The 25,365-nt window shown below is 38.4% G+C and overlaps 1 pseudogene across 1 annotated transcript in view; it reads left to right on the forward strand.

Annotated features, from left to right (window-relative positions):
* The window catches only part of LOC308616342 (GTP:AMP phosphotransferase AK3, mitochondrial-like), a 101,362-nt pseudogene that overhangs the window by 174 nt on the left and 75,823 nt on the right, over nucleotides 1-25,365 (forward strand). Inside the window, exon 2 of the transcript in view lies at nucleotides 8,790-8,875. The product of the transcript in view is annotated as a GTP:AMP phosphotransferase AK3, mitochondrial-like (transcript). The remainder of the gene's footprint in view (nucleotides 1-8,789; nucleotides 8,876-25,365) is intronic.

Below are 25,365 nucleotides of genomic sequence, written 5' to 3' on the forward strand. Positions count from 1 at the left end.
GTAGCTTGAAGATGTGTGATCAAAGAAGATACATGTGGTGTGTGTGTGTGTATGTTTCAAGCTGGGGACTAGTGGAGGGCAACTGTACCTTGGAGTCTAGGTCACAAATGGAAAGTTTGGTCTGTGAGAGGGGCACCTGCTCTTCCTTACTGGAGGGTTTTAGCACAAGGTGGTTGGTAGATTTGGAGACAAAAGATGGGCTGCTCTCCTTTCCCCATGCACTAGAAGGAAGAGGGAAGCTTCCGGGTATTGAGAAGGTAAGACCTCTTTAATTTATGTACTTACCTTTCACCCAAAATGAGGTCTGTTGTCACAGCACTGTCTGAGTTCCTGTAACTGTTAGTCTAGAATAATCCGGTAGCCTCAAGGGAAAACAGTCAACCAATTACTTGAATTGAGTGGTCTCTGCCAGGGACAACACTGGACTGGATACTGTAAGGGAATATATTAATAGTAACAACACACAAGATGGCCGCTTTAAGATTTTTACTGTTTTATTAGGGTGAAAAATTCCAAAAAATGATTAAGAATCTCGTAAACAGAAAACCAGAGCAGGCCTTTGCAACATGAAGATTAGGCAGCTGCCTGGGCCCTCGCTTTGGGGCCCTTTCAGTGGCCAGAGCTACAGAATATATTTTCATTGTATAGTTTCATTTCTTACATTTTGTACCAATTCTAACATTACATCAGAGGTTTGTCATTCCTTAATTTCTTTTATATTTGTATTTCTTTTCTCTTAAACACTAAAAATCTTGATTCCTTAGAATATCAACATATTTACTTATTTGCTTTTTCTTGCAACAATTATGTAGTTTCAAATTACAATTCTGATATTACCACTAACAGTAAACCTACTGAAAGAAGTTTAAGATCATTTTGTAGTTCTTTTTGCCCTTAGAATATGTCCCGCAAAGGATATTCAGTCAGAGTGTTGTGTTCAAGAGTTAACTGAAATTGCTCTTTTCTGGGTGGTAATAGAATCGATTTTTATGTAGTCGGATTCTTTTGATTGTATTTCTCTTCACTTTTAGTGTTTCCTCTATTTTTTTCTTTTTGGTATCCTTTTAAAAAATATGTAAAATGTATGTAAAGTCAAAATGATATGACATAGTTAAGGAAGTCTTGCCCCCAAACACACCCTCTCCATGGCCTTTTCAACTGATCCTCTATATGTGACCATTTTTTATTAATTTCTGGCTTGCTCTTTTACATTTCTTTTTGCAAAAATGAGTATATATATGTGTTCTTATTTTTCCTTTTCTCTTACAAAAACATGTAGCATATTGTATTATTTTCCTAGTGCTGCCATAACAAAGTATCACAAACTGGGTGGTTTAAAACAATAGAAATGTATTCTCTCACAGTTCAGGAGGCCAGAAGTTCAAAATCAAGGTGGCAGCACAGTTGGTTCCTGAGTTCCTTCCTCTCCTGAGAGTGGGTTATCTGTTCCATGCCTCTCTCCCAGCACCTGTGGTCACTAGCACCCTGTAGTATTCCTTGGCTTGTGGAAGCATTACTCTAGTCATTGCCTGTATGGTTGGATGGCCTTCTCTCCTATGTGTCTGTGTCTCTGTGTCGAAATTTCCCTCTTCTTATAAGGACACCTGTCATTGGATTAGGGTTCTCCCTAATCCCGTATGACCTTATCTTTACTTTATTATATCTGTAAAGACCCTGTTTCCACATAAGGTCACATTCACAGGTACTGGGCATTAGGACTTCAGCATATCTCTTTAGAGGACACAATTCAACTCATAACACACATATAATACTCTACACCTTACATTTTTCACTTAACAATATATCTTACAACTCGTTTGATGTAAGTTCACAGAAATCTTCCTCATTTTTTTAATGGATGCATAATACTCTGTTTTACTCAACCAGGCATCTATTGACAGATGTTTGGGTTATTTCCAATCTTTTGCTGTGACAAGTATTGGGGAAGAAAAAATCTTCCTCTATCTTTCTAGGTTCTTCTGAGAGTCTAATAATTAAATTGACATGACACAAATTAACAGGAGACAAATTTTAATTTCATACATATGGGAGTTCACAGAAACAGGAGACTCAAAAGAAATGACAAAAGCAGGCAGCTTTTATATTTTTTAGACAAAGAAACAATTAATTTGTGAAGAACTGACAAAGACACTTAGGCTTGGGTATTAATTAGTGAAGAAACTAAGCAGAATTAGTTTACATAGCCTTTTCCACCCTGAACTTTCTATCCCTGGAGGTAAAAATATCCCTAAGTCTTGGTGCTCAGAGGTTGCCTTTCAGATGGGAGATTTATTTCCTGCTTTCAGGCGGAAAGAGGGCAGGGTCAGGGAGTCCATCTTGCACTGGCTGTTTCTCAAGTAACTTGAATTCAAAGCAATCAATATGCCAAAGTAGCGTATTGTGGGGTGGCCTGCCCTGAACCCCATCACAAGTAATGATAAGTATTTCATATTTGGGGAAGTGTATCTTCAGTGGAACTGCTGAGTCAAGTGATAAATGCAAAGGCAATGTAGCTAGATATTGTTAAATTCCTTTCCATAGAAGTTGTACCACTTTGTACTCCAACTAGCAATGCCTGAGGGTGCCTGTTTCCTTATTATTTGCCATCACAGTATTTCTTCAAGTTTTTGTATTTTGGGCAATCTGAATAGGTGAAAAATGGTATCTCTCAGTAATTTTCTCTTGTTATGAATGAAGCCTTTTTTCATAAGTTGAAGAATGTCAGCTTTTTCTTTAAACGCTGTTCACATCTTTTCCCAATGGTATTTAGTCTTCCTCTTCCCAGTTTCTTTTTTTTTTAATAGATCTTTATTGCAGTATAATTGCTTCACAATACTGTGCTAGTTTCTGTTGCACGACAAAGTGAATCAGCCACATGCATACACGTGTCCCCATATCCCCTCCCTCTTGAGCCTCCCTCCCATCCTCCCTATCCCACCCCTCTAGGTCATCACAAAGCACCGAGCCGATCTCCCTGTGCTATGCGGCTGCTTCCCACCAGCCAACTGTTTTACATTCGGTCGTGTGTGTATGTCGATGCTACTCTCACTTCGCCCTCCCATCCCATGTCATCAAGTCCATTCTCTATGTCTACCTCTTTATTCCTGCCCTGCAACTAGGTTCATCAGTACCATTTTTTGTTTTTTAGACTCCATATATATGCATTAGCATATGGTATTTGCTTTTCTCTTTCTGACTTACTTCACTCTGTATGACAGACTCTAGGTCCATCCACCTCACTACAAATAATTCAATTTTGTTTCTGTTTATGGCTGAGTAACATTCCACTGTATATATATGCCACATCTTCTTTATCCATTCATCTGTCAATGGACATTTAGGTTGATTCCCTGTCCTAGCTATTGTAAATAGTGCTGCAATAAACATTGGGGTACATGTCTCTTTTTGCATTATGGTTTTCTCAGGGTATATGCCCAGTAGTGGGATTGCTGGTTCATATGGTAGTTCTATTTTTATTTTTTTAAGGAACCTCCATACTTTTTCCATAGTGGTTGTATCAATTTACATTCCCACCAACAGTGCAGGAGGGTTCCCTTTTCACCACACCCTTTCCAGCATTTATTGTTTCTAGATTTTTTGATAATGGCCATTCTGACAGGCATGAGGTGATACCTCATTGTAGTTCTGATTTGCATTTCTCTAATAATTAGTGATGTTGAGCATCTTTTCATGTGCCTCTTGGCCATCTGTATGTCTTCCTTGGTGAAATGTCTATTTAGGTCTTCTGCCCATTTTTTAACTGGACTGTTTGTTTTTCTGATATTGAGCTCCATGAGCTGTTTGTATATTTTGGAGATTAATCCTTTGTCTGTTGTTTCATTTGCAAATATTTTCTCCCATTCTGAGGGTTGTCTTTTTGTCTTGTTTTTGGTTTCCTTTGCTGTGCAAAAGCTTTTAAGTTTAATTAAGTCCCATTTGTTTATTTTTGTTTTTATTTCCATTACTCTAGGAGGTGGGTCAAAAAAGATCTTGCTGTAGTTTATGTCAAAAAGTGTTTTTCCTATGTTTTCCTCTAAGAGTTTTATAGTGTCTGGTCTTACATTTAAGTCTTTAAGCCATTTGGAGTTTATTTTTGCATATGGTCTTCCCAGTTTTTAAGAGCTCTTTATCAATTAGGTGATTGTTATGTAATTTTTTCATATAAATTGAAGATATTTTCTTCTAGGTTTTTAATTTGTTTAGTGACTTTTGCTTTTTTTTTTTGCTTTGAAAAAGTTCTACTTTTATGTAGTCAAGTTTGTCAATGTTTTAGTATTTTCTTTGATGCTTCTGGATTTGTAATCATAGTTGGAAAGGCTTTTCTCACTCCCAGTTTATAAAGAAATGAATCTTTGTGTTCTTGTGCAGTTTTACTTTTTACATTTAGATATCTGGATAATTTGGATTTCATTCTGATATCCAGGATGAGATATGGATTCAATTTTACTTTTTCCCAAAAGGCTATGTAGTTATGCCAAAAATATTTATTTAAAACAGTAATTTACCCAGTGATTGAGGTGTCACTTTTCACATATAATTGTTCTATTTTGAACTTTTTGTCTATTCTATCATTTTGTTTATCTAGTTATGTATCAGTGAACATGATTTTTTTATTTATAGGGAAATTATACAGTGTTTTAATATCTTACAGGGCTAGTTCCTCTCATTGTTCTTGTTTTTGGGTTTCCCTTCCTTTTCCTGCTTACTCATTTCCCAAAAGAACTTTAGACTCAACAGTCTACTTTAAGAGAAAAATCTCAATATATTTAATGGAATCACATTAAATTTCTTTATTAACTTGGGAAGAATTAACATAAGTATGATGTAGAGTTGCCCTACCCATAAACAAGGGATGCCTTTACATTTGTTCAAGTCTACTTTTGCATCTTTGAAGAGTAAACATTTTAAGCTTATTCCTAAGTTTAAAAAAAATATTCTCTTGCAACTACAAGTGTGATTTCCACTCCCTTGATATCATCTAGCTAGTTATTCTTTGGATATATGAAACTATTGATTTTTATTAGTTTTTTATGCTGCTACTTTAATTAATTCTCTTAATTTTGGTTTTATTTTTAGAATGATTACCTTAGGGTTTCCTTTTATTCTATTACATTATCTGCAAACAGAGATCATGTTATCGCTTTCTTTCCAATTCTCACACTTCTTCCAGACAGGAAGATGGAAGAAGGCTGTCAAACCTAAATGTCCATCAACAGAGGAATGCATAAAGAAGATGTGGTACACATATACAATGGAATATTACTCAGCCATAAAAAGGATTGAAATTGGGTCATTTGTAGAGATGTGGATGGACCCAGAGACTGTCATACAGAGTGAAGTAAGTCAGGAAGAGAAAAACAAATATCGTATATTAACGCGTATCTGTGGAATCTAGAAAAATGGTATAGATGATCTTATTTGCAAAGCAGAAATAGAGACACAGATGTAGAGAACAAATGTATTCATACCAAGGGGGAAGGGGGGGTGGGAGGAATTGGAAGATTGCAATTGATATATATACACTATTGATACTATGTATAAAATAGATAACTAATAAGAACCTACTATATAGCACAGGGAACTCTACTCAATGCTCTGTGGTGACCTAAATGGGAAGGAAATCCAAAAAAGAGGGGATATATGTATACGTCTAGCTGATTCACTTTGCTGTACAGTAGAAACTAACACAACATTGTAAAGCAACTATACTCCAATAAAAATTAACTTAAAAAGAAAGGCTGTCAATTTGGGTTCCCCTTAAGTCAGATCACGAAACTAGGACTCAGAAGAGGCAAATGTTTTGTTTTAATAATTATGTAGAGATTACTATTGCAAACTGAACAATGGTGAAGCAGTTATGATCCATCCCAAAGCTACAGAATAACATGCTGAAAATGTGTGGAATTGCTCCAGACAGTTAGACAAAATCAAATATACTCTTATGCCTGGGCACCAGATTTATTCTTTTATATAGGCTTAATTATTAACAAAATATTTGTATTACTGTCTTAAATACACTAACAAATGGATAATTTTATGGTGAGCTATAGAATTCACCAGTATAAACTGACAGGGCTGGAATAAGGTTGCTTCATATTGACTTCTGAAATCAGAATAAAAGCTAATCAATAAGGGAACCCTCTTGCACTGTTGGTGGGAATGTAAATTGATACAGCCATTATGGAGAACAGTATGGAGCTTCCTTAAACACTAAAAATAGAATTACCATATGACCCAGCAATCCCACTACTGGGCATATACCCTGAGAAAACCATAATTCAAAAAGAGTCATGTACCACAATGTTCACTGCAGCTCTATTTACAAGAGCCAGGACATGGAAACAACCTAAGTGTCCATAAACAGATGAATGGATAAAGATGTGGCATATATATACAATGGAATATTACTCAGCCATAAAAAGAAACGAAACTGAGTTATTTGTAATGAGGTAGATGGACCTAGAGTCTGTCATACAGAGCGAAGTAAGTCAGAAAGTGAAAAGCAAATACCGTATGCTAACACATATATATGGAATCTAAAAAAAAAATGGTTATGAAGAACCTAGGGGCAGGATGGGAATAAAGATGCAGACCTACTAGAGAATGGACTTGAGGACACGGGGAGGGGGAAGGGTAAGCTGGGATGAAGTGAGACAGTGGCATGGACATATATATACTACCAAACGTAAAATAGATAGCTAGTGGGAAGCAGCCGCATAGCACAGGGAGATCAGCTTGGTGCTTTGTGACCACCTAGAGGGGTGGGATAGGGAGGGTGGGAGGGAGGGAGATGCAAGAGGGAAGAGATATGGGGATGTATGTATATGTATAGCTGATTCACTTTGTTATAAAGCAGAAACTAACACACCATTGTAAAGCAATTATACTCCAATAAAGATGTTAAAAAAAAAAGGATACCTCTTGATATCCCTAATGGAAAAAAAGAAAAAAAGCTAATCAATATTACTTATGTAAGGGGTGATAACTTCCTACACAATTTTTATTCTCAAATAAAAACAGTTGAGCTCCTTCCACTGACCTTTTAATGACTATCCCCATACAAAATGTTCAATTGTTTAAACTTAACTATATTTCTAGAAACTGAAAAGAGAAAGTTGTGTAAAGACTTCCCAGTCTTTCAGCTCTTTTTTTATAGTTCCTCAGTAATATCAGAGTTCCCTAATCAGATACTCTCCAACAGATTGTCAGTTCCCTGATGGGGCAAAAATATTTATTGTTGAACAATAACAACAACAACAGCCAAAGCAACAACAATGAATCTTTACACCAAATATAGTTGTTAAGACAATTTAAAGGTAGGTCTAGATAAAAGGAAAAAATGTGAATATTTACTTTAAAAATAATAATCCTTACTTTTGATGGCCTATCGTGTGCCAAACACTCTTAACAACACACATAGCTACTCTTTGCTGTAAATAAATAAAGTTTGAGAATCTTAGTCAATAAACTTTCTAAGATAATACAGCTAGAATATGGCAGAGCCAAGCATCAAGCCTGGATCTGACTTAATAGTTAAAACTTATTTTCCTAAAGCAAAAAAAACTCCAAGTCTATTTTTCTTCTTTTGAAAAATAATTTTTTCCTGGAGGCCAGTAGAAAATAAAGAAGATAATCACTTGTGTTTGAATGGATGTTGATTATTCTTTTGCAGGTAGTCCCAGGTTTACATCCTTCAGATCAGACTCAGGGAAATGAAAAATCTTCAGTATGGTTGATAGTTTTATGACTACACCACTTAGTCCCAATAGAGCACTTTTCCCTGAAAATTCAAACCCATTTGATGAACATGAACCTATCGTTAAAAAATTAATTTCAGAAGTTGTCACAGGGGCATTCTTCTACAGTTAGATAGAAAATTAAACTCATATATCATCTATATATTCCCTTGGATTTATGGGAAAATTTTCAGGAACTCCTAGCTCACAGGAACAAAATAACTTTTCAATTAAGTATTTATACTCTTGCTTGAGAATTAAAAAAAAAAAACAGATCTCTGTATATAAATGTGGAAGTTAAGGAATTGTACATCATGAAAATGATAAAGAAAATATTACTGAATGGTTGGGACTTCTGTAATGTTTGAGATTTTTTACAATTATCATGTATTAATTTGAGCAGCTGTACCAGCTGCCTCCGGCTTTCCTTTTATGTGAGAAAAAGAACTATTTTTAAAACCAGTGCTTTTTGAATTTTTGTTACACATAGACTGAGATAAACTTAACATTTTAACACTAGCTGGTGCTTATAACACCAGTAAATGTCTAGTGATGGGCATAATCTGGAGCACAGAGACACTGTATGGCTTGCTCACGTTGGAAGGAAAATCAACAAGCATTGGGCTGTTATCAAGGAAAGACTGTAGACACCAAACCAGGTTTCCAAGGACAGGGAAATACAAGGAAGTGCCATCCTGACTCAGGCATGGAAGTAGGCAGCACTGAAAGACTGCTCAGAGGGTGTTACACATCTGTCTTGAGGAAGTACTTGGTGGAAACCTCAGTGGAATCAAAAGAGAAAGAAAGAAAGAAAAAAGGAAAGGTTTTGGTTTTGTACAAATATGTAAAGCCAAGTGTGTGCCTGATTTGGCTATTGGTCAGTGTAAATGAATAAGACATAATGACTAGTTCTTGCAGATTTCTTTCCCCTGCCTATCAATATTTCTGCAAGGACTAGTTCTTAGCTGGGGAGGCAGGGGTGTTCACTTTCTTGGCAGAGCTTGGGACTGTAGCTGTCAGACACCTACATCAGAATTGCTCTCCTTCTTTAAGGTTGCCAAGCCACAGGGAGACTACCTGGAGAAGGTCACAGACAAGGGGCTTTCAATAAAGAGTAGACTAGATGATAGATTTATAAGGTAACTCTACTTGACATATCCTGAACTCTATTCACTGAAAACAGGGACTATACTTTCTTTTATAACACTCATGAAATATTCACAAAGATGACCATATATTTAGGCCACAAAACCTCAATAAATGTCAAAAAGCAGAAATAATGCAGATAATTCTCTGGTCACGAAAGAAATCAACTGAGAAGACGGAAAGACCCTATCACATAAAATTTTTAAAATCCTGAGTCAAAGAGGATATCAAAGCTAAAATTGCAATTTAATTAGAAAACATTGGTAACATTACAAACCAATATCCAAGTAATAGGCGCTAAAGCCATCCTCAGCAGAAAATTAGCAGTTTCAGTAGTTACCTTAATAAATAAGAAAGAATAAAAATAAATGAACTAACCACCTAGCTCAAGAAGATAGCGGAAAAAATAATCAATAATCAAAAACAGAAAAAAGGAGAAATGAATTAAGAAATGTGAAAGAAAAAAATAATAAAATAAAAAACAGAGGAATGATAATCCTAATGAATAAATTTAACCACTTAAGACAGATTAACCACTAGCTAACCTGATCAAGAATTAAAATTAAGAAAGCACAAATATACATAATAAAAATACAAAAAAAAGAATAACAGGAGACTATTTTTTTGATTATCTGCAAATAAATGTGAAGATCCAGATGAAATGAATCATTTTTCTAAAAAAACACAGTTTACTAAAGTTGGCAAATTAAAAATCTAAACATTAAATATTAAAAACCTAAGAAAAAGGAAAAAATTGTTAAAGTGGTAGGCTCCCAAAGAGCACCAGGCCCTGAGGGCTTCATAGGCTGATTTTAGGAAATCTTACAGAATAAACAGACTCTAATGCTTTTTAAATTGTTCCAGAGCAGAGACAAAAAGAGGAAAACTTCCAAATTCTAATAACAGTAGTGTATGTTTGTTACCAAAAACTGACAGCAATAACACGAAAAGCAAGCTACTGACAAAAATCAGTTATAAATATTGATGCAGAAAATGTTTACCAAGTTTTAGCAAACTGAATCCAGCAGCATCTTAGAAGAATTAAAAGAAAACTAGTTCCCCCCACTCCCAGTATCATAAGAATGATTCAGTTTCATTTCCTATGTTAGGAAGTGGTTGGGTACAGTTGGTTGGCTCACTCAGCATCTATTTCAGCCTCTTTTTAGTGTGCCATGTATACTGCAGAGGCTGGAAAGCTCAGAACCGTCATTTCCCTGGCTCCTTTGCAGCTAGGGTCCTCAATGTAAATTATGTTTTGCTAATCAGATACACTTGTGTGAAATTCGATTTCAGAACTCATTTAAATAGGGGAAGACATAGTAGCAAGGCACACATTTTGCTGGGACACATTATAGCAGACATAGTAAAACTCTGGAGCTGACAGTTCTAGCATTAGTTTTCTGATTCAGAGGTGACAAATAAGAAGGTGTGTTCTGGCAGCTAAGAATTCTGGTGGCAACTTCTCATTCCCAGATCACATTAAGATGGTGTGTTCCTGGAGCTAACGGTGGGAGCATGACTTTCTACTGTGGCAGAGGGAGCAGGTCTCTTGGTGGGCCAGTTCTACAGTGTGGATTTGGGAGTTATTTCTAGAGAGCTTGAACCTCTAGCTCTCCACTGATTTATAAGCAGTTCACTCCCTGTATTAAATCCTTTTCTGTTTTCGACAAGTGAACTCTGATTGATAAAACAGATTAAAAGAAAGATAAAATGTACAATTTTCTTCAAATATGCGGGAAAGGCATTTGATAAATTTCAGTATCCATAATTAATTTTTTTAATCTTCATAAAATAGGAAAGATCCATATTTCTTAAAAGCCAGCATTATGTTTAATGAAGAAACATTAGAAGTATTCCCATTAAAATCAACAGCAATACAATTATGTCTACAGTCACCACTATTATTTAGCATAACTCTAGAGGTTTAACCAATGCAATAAGACAAGAGAAAGATATAAGAGGTATAAACATTGGAAGAGAGGTACATTTATTACTATTTATAGATAATTGTATACCTGGAAAACCCAATAAACTCAATTAAAAATCTGTTGCAGGGCTTCCCTGGTGGTGCAGTGGTTGAGAGTCCACCTGCCGATGCAGGGGACACGGGTTCGTGTCCCGGTCCGGGAAGATCCCACATGCCACAGAGCAGCTGGGCCCGTGAGCCATGGCCACTCAGTCTGTGCGTCCGGAGCCTGTGCTCCGCAACGGGAGAGGCCACAACAGTGAGAGGCCCGCGTACCGCAAAAAAAAAAAAAAATCTGTTGCAAACAGTATGAGGACTTATGAGATGGATGTGTGCAAAATTCAACTGTTTTCATCTATACAAACAACCAGTTAGAAAACACCATGGATATGTCAATTACATCTCAAAGTAAAAAAAGAAAACATAATGGAAATAAAGACCAAAATTGCAATAGCAAAAAAGAAAATATCTAAAAATAAACTGAAACATAGTTCTTAACAAAGACAACATTTTAAATTAGTAACTCTTTCAGAGAGGACTTACACAAAAGGATAACTTTCATACCCATGCATGTCTGAAAATGCTTTTAGTTTGCTCATACCTGAAGGAGAGCCTGATTCGGTAGTGAACTCTAGATAGAAAGAAACTTTCCCTCAGAATGTTGAAGATATTGTTCTCTTGTCTCTTTTATCCAGTATTGCCACTGAGAAGTCCAATAGCAATCTGATTCTTGTCCATCTGTAGCTAATCTCTTGCTTTAATTTGGAAGCTCTTTAAAAAAAGCAAAAACAAAAGCAAATCACTTTGCTATTTACTGTCAAAGTTTTGAGCAGAACTCAAAGCCTGCCAAATCCAGCAGAGCACTGGAGTGTTCTCTCAATTACATCTGATACCATAATGCCTACTTAATGCAGAAAATATAATGCCAAAAGTGTAAGCAAAATTAATCTTCAACCAATTCAGCTCATATTCTTTAATGATTTCCTCCCAAAGACATTTGAGAACCTCACCTTTCCTAACTACAGAGAACTGCATTTCAGTTTTTATCCACCAGATGTCACCTGAGAAACAATAAACAACAGTGGGGAGTCTATATTTGATTCTTTGCAAAAGAATAATATTTTCATCTTTTATGCATAAAAATTAGAATGTTCTTGTTAGGATATATCAGCAGTAGGGATATGAAGGCACATACCAGTTAAAACCCAGACAGAAAAGTAAAAACATTTATTCTCATATTCAGATTCTCAAATATAGTCAACTGACATTCAAGTCTTTTAAATAGATTGAGTTTCCCAAATTTTACACTAAATTTAAGAGTTCTTTTTAGTGAAAATTGCTAGAACAGCTTTTAATACTCATTTCTACATGATGTAAACAGTTAAAAAACTCAACTACTCATACTAGAATGTAAGCCAAAAGAATAGATACTAGTAACTCTGAAGTTCACAAACTCATTTTTACCAACAGTCTCATTCAGTCTTCGATAATCTATTATCGCCTGGTGTGTGTGACGAGACTCCTTAAATGATCTACAAACCCTGTGTGATCTGGCCCTGACCACCGTTCTTGTTTCCCACTCTTTCTCTCCTGGTTCTCCAGCTACCCTGGGCCTCATTCAGATCCCCAAATGTGCCAAGTATCCCTTTGCCTATGTTAGCAGTGCAATCTAGAGTGAACCTCTAACCCTCCCTTTATCTTATTAGTCACGATCCTTCTGCACACGGTTTGAATGTCAGTTCCCAAGGAAGCCTTCTTTGGCCACCTCCACCCCTACCGAAATTTGGATCCCTTCCTTCATTGACAGTTGTCAGCATTTGATTTGATCTAAAGAGTAGCTTCCATGGGGCACCCTTATATCTTTACCATCTAGTCATCAGTAGTGCTTAATAAATAAATTTATTTATACTTATTTATAAGTATATTTATACTTATATATTTATATTTATTTATACTTATTTATTTTTATTTATAAAGAAATAATGTTTAAAATTTATTTAAAGAAAGAATTATTGAATATGGATTACAATGTTTGTACACCTCCCCTATTAGAATGCAAGTTCCATGAGGAATGAGCTTTGTTCTGCTCACTGTTGCATCCTTAGCCCAACACAAGCCCATTGCAGGCATCAATAAATATTTGTTAAATGGATCCATGAATAAGTGAGTAGATATCTTCTACACAGAAAATTAGAACACATTTGGACACATATATGAAATGAGGATTAACTTTAGACAGGGCTGCCAAACATGGGAACAATTAAATGTCTTTTTTAACAGCTATTTTTGTCCACTGGCCAAGTGGTATGTGGATGACAAAAACACTGGTCACCTATGAGGCAAGTTCTAGGTGAAATTACATTTTACTTATTTTTTTTAGTAGAAATTTTGTTTCTTATCACCCTCACTCACTCACTTAGGAACCAAGAAAAAATACGACACTAAATCCTTTCATAGGGTTTTCTCCTTTCCTGGGGAAATTACTGGGATTTGTCAAGTAGAACAGTGCAGTGCAATTATTGACTATCTCTTAGGTGGGTGCAAGGGTGAAACAACTCTTCCACCCAGCCAAGGGCTTAGATGGGGAATTTTTCCAGGCACTGCCACAACATGGCACAGGGATCCTGAATGGAATTATTCAACCAGTTATTCCACATATATTAATCACATATTCAACAACTTTTTTTAAATTGAGTAATCATTATATGCCAGTTATATTGACTTAAGCCAGGGCTACAAAGCTAAATAAGACATGGTCCTTGTCCCCAAGAAGCTTACTATCTTTTAGGAAAGACAGGCTTTTAGGGAAGACCAATAGCTGAAGTCCAGCATGGCCCACATAAATGCGATGTACAGGGTACCATAGGAATACACAGCTCAATGTAAATTAGATTTGGGTCGGGGGTCAAGACAGTTTCCTTAAAGAGGAGACACCCAAGATTAGTCTTCAAGGACAAGAAACATTTAACTGTAAAAATAAAGAAAAGGCAAACAGTTTTTTTTTAAATAAACTTATTTTATTTATTTATTTTTGGCTGCGTTGGGTCTTCGTTGCTGCACGCGGGCTTTCTCTAGCTGCGGTGAGCAGGGATTACTCTTCGTTGCAGAGCACGGGCTCTAGGCACACGGGCTCAGTAGTTGTGACACGTGGGCTCTAGAGCGCAGGCTCAGTAGTTGTGGTGCACGGGCTTAGTTGCTCCACGGCATGTGGGATCTTCCCCGACCAGGGCTCGAATCCATGTCCCCTGCACTGGCAGGCGGATTCTTAACCACTGCACCACCAGGAAGCCCCAAATAGCTTTTTAGAAGAGAAAATAACCTGAGGGAGGGCGCAGAGAAATGAGACACAATGGCTTGTTTAGGGAATTAGAAGAGAGTCAACTAGAAGCTAGGAGACTCTCAATGACAAGTTAATTCCTCCACCCCTACTCTCACAACCCAACCTCCCGGTGAATTTTTCTTCCTTTCTTTCTTTTTTGTTTGTGCATGAGGAAAAAATAGAGACAGTAGAAAAGTTTTCAACATGAGTGACAGTTACGGCAAGCGCAGGTTTTCAAATCAGCACGAGCTACTATTACTAGTTTTCTAGAGAAAATAATTGAAGCTGGTCTTAGAGACTAGGCAAAGACTCTAGTGAGAATACACTGCAACTGCAAGAGATGCTCTTGTAGCCTGGGTTGCAAGAAACCAGAGCCTAAGGGAAAAGCTGATGAGCTTCCACTTTCTAGGGAGGTATAATCTCAGGGAAACAAGAGTGATGGGAAAAGGAGTGAGGCAGGGCTTCCCTGGTGGCGCAGTGGTTGAGAGTCCGCCTGCCGATGTGGGGGACACGGGTTCGTGCCCCAGTCCGGGAAGATCCCACATGCAGCGGAGTGGCTGGGCCCGTGAGCCACGGCCGCTGAGCCTGCGCGTCCGGAGCCTGTGCTCCGCAATGGGAGAGCCCACAGCAGTGAGAGGCCCGCGTATCACAAAAAAAAAAAAAAAAAAAAGGAGTGAGGCAGAGGCAACGTGAGGGAGGCTTCAGTCAGCCTGTGGTTGGTAACGAGTATCGTTAATGCTCCATCTCATGCGATGTGTTCAGTAAGACCAGATAAGCTATTGCATCTCAAGGCAGCCCATCAGGAGAAGGGAAGGGATCTGTCAGCTCTTTCCCACTCCTCACTTCCCATTGGTCATGAGTCTGCCCTGTGGGGTATTAACTACCCTGGAAAGGCATGACTCAGTGTCTCCAGGCACCTAGGGGAAGCTGAGGTTATACTGCTTTACTGAAGTGGGCATTTGTCATGTTTTTTGGCTACTCATTATCTTTGGGCTTATATTTGGGGAATGTCCAAATATAGGGTCCAGGTTCTGTCGATCAGACCCACTTGACTGAGAACTCCATGGGGAAGTGAGCAAGGTACCTCATGCAATCCATCATGGCAGGTGGAGGGAGAAGCAGCACCTTCGAGAGACCATGACCAGAGGTCCTAGTAGTAGTCTCTAAGGTCCACCATTGGGGGCAAGAGATGAGCTGTCTAGGCCTAGGGACAGTGAGGTACCCCCTAGGACCATCCTCCTATGTAAACTGCATGTAGCTCCTGGTCTCAGAGCATCCATAGTTGATTCTCTGGCCCTCACCAGGATTCTGAGAACTACTTAAAACCTTTAATAAAAAAATTATTTTTTCCTTTAACCAACTAGAATGTGTTTTGTTTTTTGTTTTTGTTTTGTAAATCAAGGACCCTGAAGGATGCATGCCACCTAAAAATAAATTTGGGGTTGTCTTTAAATTATGACATACTTCTAATCCTAGATTTGCTCATTTATGTGAAACATGTCTCATTAATTTCTAGTCCATATCCTATAATCAAAGAATTCTAGAATCATAGAAGGATCCTTTTAGAGACTATTACGCTTTATCACTCACCTTTGGCTTTGAGCAAATCTTCATATCACTCCCACACCTATTTGAGGGAACCGAGTTTCTCCTGAAATAAACAAACAAACAAAAGGTAGTTTATACTAGCTGAAATGTCTTTGTGTCAGCCATGCAGTGAGTAGGGCCGAGAGGGCACTCTTGGGAAATTTTATTTATGTGAGAGACAGGTGAAGGGCCTGCAGGCTGTAACCTAATTTAGTCACAAACTTCTGGTAGAAAAAAAACAGTGACCTATAAATCAGTAATTTTCCTGTAATATCTAGTGAAATCAGGTCACTATTTCCAGTGCTAAGTTTGTCCCCTGGTCTCTTAGCATTTAACTATGTCATGAATTTCCTTTTGATGGGGTTTATTAATAAATTTGTAGGAAAAACAAAAATTTAAGGCAAAACCCACAGTGAAGATCCATAGTGAAAACTATGTACTGGGACCAAATATCTTTATCAGGCATTATCAAAATAAGCCTGTCAAATGCCTGGAGTTTGTCCAGGGGATCTGCGCAGTTCACTTTAGGGAAATAGTCAAACAGCCCATAACGCTTTCTCAATTCAAATTCAAGTTCACCACACATTCCTCAACTGAGAGAGGTCCCAGTGAAGTGGTTGAGGGCTTATGGACTCTTCGAGTCTGACCTAAATTTGAATCTAGATTCTCCCACTAACCTACTAGCTGTGCAAACCTTGGGTAAATTACTTCTCTGTTTCCATCCATTTCCTTTACCTGTCTTGGTGGGCTGTCTGTGAGGTTTAAATGAGGTGATGGCTATAAAGCCCTCTGCACATGGCAGAGCCCCGGCAGTCAGCAAGTAAGGCCCTGAGTTTTCCTACACACGTGTGCTCCCCCTCAGAGACCCATCTCAGAGGAGCGCTCCGTGGAGAACAGCAAAACGTATCGCTCCATGAAAGACTGGTCTTTCTAATCCACCAAATAGATGAAAAGCTTTCTTTAATTTTATAAACTCCATTTACAAAATGCATTTAGTTACATAATTACAGCAAACGCCCAATATTTAATTTGTTTCAGTAAAATCTGGGCCCAATCCTCTTTCAATTCAATAAAAATAAAATCCTACTGGAAGACACACTTCTCATCTGTCCCACTTTGAAATTCTCACTCAAATCTGTGTCTATGTGAAATTCTGAATTCTTGCTAGAATTAATGTTCCCTAAGTCTGCCCAGATCGATGTCCAATAATTTACATGAAGAATATTAAAGCTTGGTCAAGACTATAACTCTTTCAGATAGCTTGCTTGACATTTAAAACTTCCAGTTTTAAATCTGAAATTAAATTCCTTTCTTGATAATTGTTTGTCTCCCTTCGCTAGTATATAAGTCCTGTGAGAATCTAGAATTTCACCTGGTACATAATAGAAACTTAATAGGTCACTGTTGAATGAATGAATGAATGCATGAATGGTGAATGAACCAGCAAGCTTTTTACCACACAACTAAAAAAGTAATATCTGGGCTAGAAAATAAGATCTGTACTAGGCTAAGCTTTTTTTCATGTAAATGCACTGAGTTTTACAAGTAGTTTTAATTATTTTTAACTCTCCTCTTTTTTTCATTTCTAAAGTTAATCTAGAACCTTTCACATGTATGAACTGTGTATATTTTACCTTGTATGAAAATTTAAATACATTTTCAATGATAACACCCATGTGCTATTGATAAACGAACTAGACATGTTTGATCCTAAGAGAGATTCCTGAAGAACGGATGCCTGCTTTCATAGCAGCCTTATTTTGCCAGTATAGATAATTTAAGGGGCTGTTTCGATCTCTCATTCTAGGTGGAATGTTTGTCTAATTTTGGTAGCAGTATAAAAGAACTTCTGTTAGAGGTCTTTCCAAGGGTTAATGACATCATTTCTTCCATATGACAATCCAGTTTTACTTTTTGTGAAAATATTAGAGAACTACTCTCAGATACAAAATTGTTTTCCTTAATGGGCTTTTATGTGTTAATAACTTTTCATATTTTTTTAAAACTAGAAATGGAACGATTAACAAAAAGTTCAAAAAGTGTTTATAAGTGATTTTTGTTCTCTACTGAAAGAGGGGCATGACCTTTTGACCACGATGCCAGAGGAAAAATTACCTGAAAGGAAAAATTACCTGCAGGCATTTAGGTGAACTCAACACTCAGGGACATTCCATTTGTCCGCTGGCTTTAAAGGCAGCTTGATGAAGATTACAAGGAGGAATGGAATTGCTAGGTAAAGCACACTTCCATAGACTTTGTAAGCAGGAAAGTCCTGCCTAAATGGGAGGAGACAGGATGCATGTATCAGTAGATCACGTTTCAAAAGCACATCCCAAAGAGCTCTGCTTGACACAGTCTCTGCTACCTTACTGCACTCCAGCTACACCCTACTCTTTGACCTAAATTAATTTTCCCTAGAGAGTTATTTTTTTACCTCAGACTTTTTTGGTAAGTTGTGAGGTAAAAACCTTGCTGGCTCATTCATTCTTCATTGAACAACTATTCATTAAGCACCAATTATGTACAAGGGAAATTCCAGGCTATCACAGAACCTGTATACTAATGGTGAAGGACAGTTATCAAGTAAGCAAATACATAAGATCATTTCAGTTAGCGAGGAGGGCTACAAAGAGAATGGAACAGGAAGATGTAATGGAGAATGTGAGTGGGTGATCTTGAGAGAAAATTCGTTGGGGAAGTGCCATTTGAGCTGAGACCCGAAACATGAGCAGGAACCAGCCCTGTGGAGGTGTGGGACACAGGGTTCCAGGCAGAGAGAAGAGAGAGGAAAGCAAGTGCAAACAGCTCAGGCAGGAGCCTCTGGATGTGCTGGGAAGGAAAGAAGGCTTATGTGATGCGTCCAAGTGAGCAAGGGGGAGAATGGTGGCAGATTGAGGTCAGAGAAGTAGCAGTGTAAGATCGCAGAACTCTGACTTTATGCTAAAAGGAGAAGTTGGTGGAAGATTTTAGTCAAGGGAGGGACGTAACCTGCTCTGTGCTGTCAAAGATGGAGCTGCATGCTATGTGACAAGTGGATCTATTTTAGCTTTATAATTTGGGCTGATCCCAATTCATTCAGGACTTCTACTGGGGTCAGTGTTACTTTTATTTTCTATTTTTTGCAAATCCAGATTAGCTTCTGCTGTTTCTCCTTATTATCTTTAGACTTGACGTCTAGAAACAGCAGGGCCTTCTAGGTGATGACCTTTCCTAGCGCCAGAGAACATGACCATCATGACCTAGTATAGGAGAAAATCAGTCCATTGCCTCATGCTTTCCTAGCAAACACATTTGTTTGTCTGACCTGGAAAAGCTATGCTGCAACTCTGCCAAAAACCAAGAATTTTTGACAGGTCAGCTATACTAGATTAATTAGAGTGACTGTAGTTTTCCCTGAAAGTATAAACCAGTTCTACCAGGTTACTGCCCTCAGGACACAGGCCTAAAACATGGCTAGCTGTATAGGTTTTCTAAGTGAGTGACTTCAGAATTATGACTGAAGGATAAACTACTTGAAGTATGAACTGTGCCAGCCCTCAATGGATGGCGCAAGCCTGTTCTCCAAGACTTCAGGGTCAACTTTAACGATAACAGTGACAACAATGGCCACCACTTCCTGAGCACTTAGTTTTCGCCAAGCATTCATCCAACTCAGGTGTTGGCAAACTTTTGTAAAGGACCAGACAGAAAGTGTTTTCAGTCTGTGGACCATCTGGTCTTGTTGCTAGCAGAGCTCAACTTTGCTGCTATAGTAAGATGGCAGCCACAGGTAATATGGAAGGAACGAGTCTGGCTGTGTTCCAGCGAAACTTAATTTTCCTGAACAGGGGTGGGGCCAGATGTGGCCCACAGGACACAGCTTGACGGCTCCTGATCTAAATGACTTACTGATGACCCGTGGTCTAAGTGACTTACATGTACTAACTTATTTGATCTTCAAAACACTCTATAGCCTTTAATTTACAAATGAACAGTGGCACAGAGGGACCATGTAACTGGCTTGGATGGCACAGCTCACACCTTGCAGAGCTGAAGTTCACACCCACACTGAGTGACTCCAGGCACTGAGCACAGAGGCACCTCAAGTGTGCCACGGCCAGGACTAGCCCTGCGCTCAGTTGTCTACAGACTTCCTCGAAGTTTACGAGTTACCTGGATTCTTTATAAGATGCCTACCTCATAGGACTGTGAAAGAACAAAATGCTGGGGGATGGAATGAACCAAACAGTACATTGCTTGCATCAGCACAGTGCTTCGGAGGAGTGGTCAAGTCACTCCACATTTTTGTGTCCTTGTCCTTCTGATGTAATATTTGAGGGATACCAGGGGTCTCTGGGTTACTGAGGACACCTGTGCCTGGATATGTGCGATCATCTTGGCAGTTCACAGAAGAATTGTAATATTAGCAGCCTAAGATTTTTGTACTTCTGTTTTTTCCCCTACATATTTCATGTGATTATTGTGAAGATCAAATAAAAGGGAAAGAAATATAGAGAGCTGTGGAGAATAAAGAATTTCTGGGGTAACAGAAATTCGGTAGCATAAACTATACACCCAGTGAGACATTTTATGCTTCATTTAATTTCTCTAAAAATATGGATAAGTATGTGTGCTCTTTAACAGCCATGCTGGGAAACACTCCTGGATTTTTAAGAGATTAATAGACATATCTGGAGTTAGATACATGGGGAGGTCTTAAATACCCTTTACCCAGTTTACTCCAACTGTATCATCTGCACAGCTATAGTTCGATACCAAAGCCAGGAGACTGACATTGGTAGAATACACAGAGCTTATTCAGTTTCACCAGCTTCACATGCCCTTATGTGTGTGTATGTGTGTGTGCACAGCTCTATGCAATTTTATCATACGTGTAGATCAATGTAACCACCACCATAATCAAGACACAGAACTGTTTCATCAACACAAGACTGCTGCATGCTACTCTTTTATAGCTATGCCCTCCCTCCTTAACCCCTGGCAACCACTAATCTGTTCTCCATCATTCTAATTTTGTTATTTCAAGAACATTACACAAATGGAGTCATATAGTATGTAATATCATATATTTTGAGATTGGCTTTTTTACTCAGCAAAATTCCTGTTGTGTATAACAATAGTTGGGTTTTTTATTGCTGAGTATGGATGGACAACAGTTTGTTTAACCATTTAGCCACTGAAGGACACTTGGGTTGCTACCAGTTTGGGGTTATTACGGATAAAGCTGCAGTGAGTATTCATGTACAAATTTTTGTGTAAACATAAGTTTTCATTTCTCCGGGATAAATGCCCCAAAGTTTGCTGGGTCATGTGATAAGTGCATGTTTAGTATTAAAGAAACTACCCAACTGTATTCTGGAGTAACTACACTATTTTATTCCTATTTGTTTTTAAAGTGTACATTAAATAAGAAAACTCCTTTGTTATTCAATATTAGCTACAATATTTATTATTCATATTTTAAAAACTTAAATCATTTACTTTGCCACCTCATAAATTACAAAGTTAACCTTATATCAGATCTATTTTTAACTTAAAATCCACCCAGTGATGGAAGAGAATGTAATCCTCTTCATGTCCCTACTACTGAATACACTTTATGCAGTTCATCTTTATTGATGTTTACCTCTCTAATCTTATAAAAACAAGACAGTCTCTGCAGCACTCAAGAACATGTTTTTCTCCTCTTTTTACAAGAGGAGAGTATAAAGCAAAGAGTATAAAGCAAAATGATTCTTCCAATATCCTGTAATTTAAGAGCAGAAAATATAAGCTCTTATTGAGTTGACTTAAAAGTACATTTAAAAAAACACAGAAGAGGTTGATTTTTATCCCTTTTTTTCCTTTACATTTTCATGTAGGTAGACCAAAATATCAAACAGGAGAAACTTCTTTTTCTAAAAAAAAATCAAAAGTAAAGGTAGCATTCTATATATAAAGAACAAACAGAAATGAGGGCAGCCGAAGTGACACAATTTCATGGACTGCAGAAGAAAGAAGAGTCAATGATCTCAGCTGCAATATTAATGACTCAACTGACAGGTTTTTGTTAAGAACCCATGATATGCCAGACACTGCGCTAGGTGTTGTAGGGAAATGGAAGTTTAAAAATATAGGGTAAGAAGTATAATGCCATCCAAACACTTCCTGTCCAGCTGGGAGACACATGGTCCTACATGAAGAGACTGGAGAGTGAAATAGAACAGTATATACTTAATGGTAATAGCTGGCACTTACACTGATTGTGGGCCAAACACTGGGCAGAGAGCTTTGCATGTTACTCGTTACTCAATCCTCACAACAACCCTATGAGGTTGCTGCCATCACTCCCATCTTACAGGTGAGGAAACTGAGGCTTGGAGAGTTAGTGAAAATATCACATGGCATTTACCACAGTCTGGTTTTCCATGTTTACTGAAAATGTCCCTCTCATGTACATTATCTTTCCTGCCCCAAGAATGGAGTGAAGAGATCCCCTCTCTACAAATGTGTGTCCTGAGCTGGGATGTGGCTGTAGGGCACAATCTCCTTTGGCCAGACGTGGCACTGAGACTCATTCATATCAGCCACTGCATCTTGAACTCACCTGAGCTTCAGGAAGCAGGAATTAGAGCCCAGATCTTTCCCATTCCAGAGAGCTTTTTCTCCTTCACTGTTGTTTTCTATCTTTCTTTTGGCCACAGAACCCCATTTTCAAACATTTTACACTGAAGAAAAGGAAAAAGTAATTGCTTTGCTTGAAGAACAGGGTTGGGGAGGGGCCAGAGCCCCACCTGCCCTCACCAATTCCCTCCACTGGAGGCCTCCGAGGGGCTCATACTGAAGCAGTTACTATATGAAGCCCTGCTGACTTTTGACTCTCCTTTGAACAGAAGAGGCACAAAAGTATTACCCTGTTGGCCGCAACGGGGTGAGAGTCCTGGTGAGAAGAGAAATGGCACCCAGGAGAGCAGATGAAAGAGCCTCCCCCTCACTATGTGGGATTTGGAAGGCCCTGGTGCCCACAGAGTCCTGCTTCACCTGCCCCTCACCTGTTTGCTGACACCAGGATGCCACAGTTACAGCACCAATGATCAAATGCAGGTACTTTTAAAGGGGTAAAAGTTTAAGCTATTGTCAGTTATTTGCTCCTAAATCTAACAAAGAACCAAAGTTTTTTAACAGGTAGGAGACAGAAGAAAATGCAGAGAAAGAAGAAAAAGATTGCTCAAACTCGGAAGCCGGGGGCTAAAAAAAAAATCCCTTTACTTCACAACGTTGCTGAGATCCAGCCCTGAGTGTGGAGTTTGTGGCCAGAAACCTTCCTGCCAACTGAAGCAGGTGAAATCCTGTCACAGCAGATGCAGCTCAGGGCACAAAGCAGCTGAACACAGCATTTGCTTGGACTCCTGCACAGGACTTTTAAGCAGACAGAATACAAACGTTCAGATTTGAGAATTTGATATGAAACATGAGGTCATTTAGCTGCTCTTCAAAAGAAGCAAATCTTTTAAAGTAGATTTTATTGCTTCCAAAATTATTGTGTTCTTTGGAGGCTTTCTTTCCTACTTTGGCACCATGTGGTTTTCTTTTGATTTCTTAGATTAAAAGAAAATGATAAATATATTCAACGTTTAAAAAGCAAGTCCCAAATTATACATTTTCAAGAGAGGGAGCTTTCACCCTTGCATTTCTGATGTGAGTCTTTGATCCTCTGCCAGGATTTGACTTCGAGCCATTAATCCATTAGGATGATATAAAAATCTATGTCCTCTGCCCCCATGACCCACAGCTAGAGGCATTCAACCAAAAAAAAAAAAAAAAAAACTAGCATGACAGATGATGTTTCACAGAGCCCACTGGCAAATTTCAGGGTCAGAGATTTCTGAAAGAGGAAAATTTCCTAGAGAGTTTCTATGTAAAGATTCTTCGTAAGTCTTTCCCTTTTGACAGTTCTGAACCACTCATCTTCCTTTATGCAGAGCTGAAAGATCAGAACAAGATGTCAGACTGAGCACGCATACCTACCTCTCTAAATCTTTTCAATTAACAGGATACATATTTTAAAAATAAATAATAAAGTCATGCTAAAAAACAAGGACTGCCACTAATGGACTAGACATTTTGAAAATTCCCTGAAAGACAGCGAGAAGACAGGGCTGGCTGATAGAGGACGCTGCTGGAGAGGGCCAGTGTTCCCGGATCACAGATGCTGGGTCCCAGATACGGGGACATGAGGGTCCCACAACGCTGGGAGTACATAGTGGTACAGGCGTTACTGATGGCAACGTGGCGGTATGGGTCAAACATTTTAAATGTGCGTGATTTTCAAACCAGAAATTAAACTTCTAGCTAGTTTCCTTAGAAAAATACATATATATATGTGCCCAAAGAATACAAAGATATTCATTATGGTAATGATGGAGTTATGATATACGCATGTGATATATTCACAACAGTGGAGAAAAAAACTGTACTGACATGTAACTATCATGTACTAGTATGTAAAGGTCTCCATGACATTGTGCTAAGTTTTTAAAAAGTTTTTAGAAAGTAGTAAAACAACCCATAAAACCTAATTCCACTTACATTAAAATTTTCAATGGACATTTTTCTATCCGTAGATCTATAAATATATATATGTGTATTTATATAAATGGATATAAAATCATCTGGAAGGATATATATCAAACTGCTAGCCATGATTGTCTTCTTCTTCTATATACCTCTATATACTTTGAACTTTTAAGACAAATTAGAATATATTCTTGTTTTATGTAAATTTTTTAAACATTCAAGTTTTGAGAACAAAGAGGAAACAAGATATTTCAAACATCCAAGGCACCAGATTTAATGAAGTGCTAATTAGTAGTTCATTAGTCAAGTAAACATACAACTTCTCACTGTGTTTGAGTCTCACAGCTTTTAAAAATTGGTGTGATAGAAGTTACACCTAGGCAGGGATGGAGTTCTGGCTCTCACTAGGCCTCCGTGGGTACTTCTCTGGCTGGGAGGGGTTGGAAGTCCCTTGCTCCACTGATACTGACTGGGGAGGGAGGGAGTCTCATTACCACTGGGTGGTGGTGACTGACTCCCTGACGCCACCCCGGTGGGAAGGAGGAGTGCCTCATTACTGACCCTGCCAGGACCCCGCATGCTCTCACCTGACACTGCCAAGGGAGGGGCCTGTTACTGTCTGACAGGGATGGCTTCCGACCTGGCCTTTTCTGACACCATCTCTTTCCAGCCTGCTGAGGGTGGAAGTCTAGGCTCCGCACTTAACTTTCGCTGGGTGTCTGGCTGGAGGAGAGTGGTTATTATCTAAAGTCTTTCTGTCTTACTAGGCTGCCCTTTTCCAGGTCCTTTGGTTAGAGAGCACTGGCTTTTGTGGGGCTTTTTTTGTGTCTGCAACCACTGGCTTTTCTGGGTGGCTGGCTTCTTTAGTTCCAAGTCAGGGATAAAGGAGGCAGAAGGAGAACCCAGAGAATTAAACACCAAGCTGTTCCGTGGGTTCCTCTGTCCGTGGACGGTCTGCCTTCTCTCTCCACCTTTCAGAGTATTTTAATTTTTGTTTTTATATATAATGTCTAGGGTTCTTAGTTGCACTTAGTGGGAGGAATAGAGAAAAGTAT

Source organism: Mesoplodon bidens (genome assembly GCF_964165515.1).
Source record: "Mesoplodon bidens genome assembly, chromosome: 4".
Lineage (NCBI taxonomy): Eukaryota > Metazoa > Chordata > Mammalia > Artiodactyla > Ziphiidae > Mesoplodon > Mesoplodon bidens.